Source organism: Grammomys surdaster, unplaced genomic scaffold, assembly GCF_004785775.1.
Source record: "Grammomys surdaster isolate TR1022 unplaced genomic scaffold, NIH_TR_1.0 67, whole genome shotgun sequence".
Classification (NCBI taxonomy): Eukaryota; Metazoa; Chordata; class Mammalia; order Rodentia; family Muridae; genus Grammomys; species Grammomys surdaster.
In genome coordinates this window covers 10806540-10807315 of record NW_021604569.1, presented here as the reverse complement: position 1 = coordinate 10807315, position 776 = coordinate 10806540, and positions in this window count along the sequence as shown.

Sequence of the window (776 nt, the reverse complement as noted above, 5' to 3'; positions counted from 1 at the left end):
CTCTCTCTCTCTCTCTCTCTCTCTCTCTCTCTCTCTCTCTCTCTCTCTCTCTGTGTGTGTGTGTGTGTGTGTGTGTGTGTGTGTAGGTACACCTGTGCATGCTTTATATGGAGATCTGAGGTTGATAGTTCCTGTCTTCCTCTATCACTCTCCAGAGTACTCTTTAAAGAAAGGGTCTCTTACTTGAACCTGAAGCTCACAGTTATGGCTAGAGGGACTTGCCAGCAACCCTCTAGGATGTGTTTGTCTCTACCTTTCCAAGGTTGGAGTAAAAGACCATGAACCATGGGAGCCTAGCTTTTACATGGGTTCTAGGAATCCAAACACAGGTCCTTATTCGTGTGCAGTAGGCTCCTCATTCACTGAACCGTCTTTCTATCCTAAGAGAGCACTTTAATCGTGGAGACTTCCACCACTCGTTTTCTGAGTTGCTCTTAGAGGAAAGGAGCTCTGGTGGCATTTTCTGGTAGGATGTCACTATATCAGCAACAGCCTCAGCATCACAGTCAAAACTGAGGGAGAACCTATGTCTTGAATGTGTGACTTGAAAGCACTGAATAGCTCCATGACTACCACTGACTCAGTCTGTGCACGTGACTCTCCAGCAAGTTTCAAACTGTCCATGCTCCTGGTGGATTTTGTGCAAGTCCACTTCATTGGATAGGAGCACTAATCAAAGGCTCACTTGATGGTGTCTTTTCCTATGGAAGACTATGGAAGACAAAGGATGTGTAGTTCTTCAAAATACAGTAAGAGGGGTTTGAAGAATGGCCCAG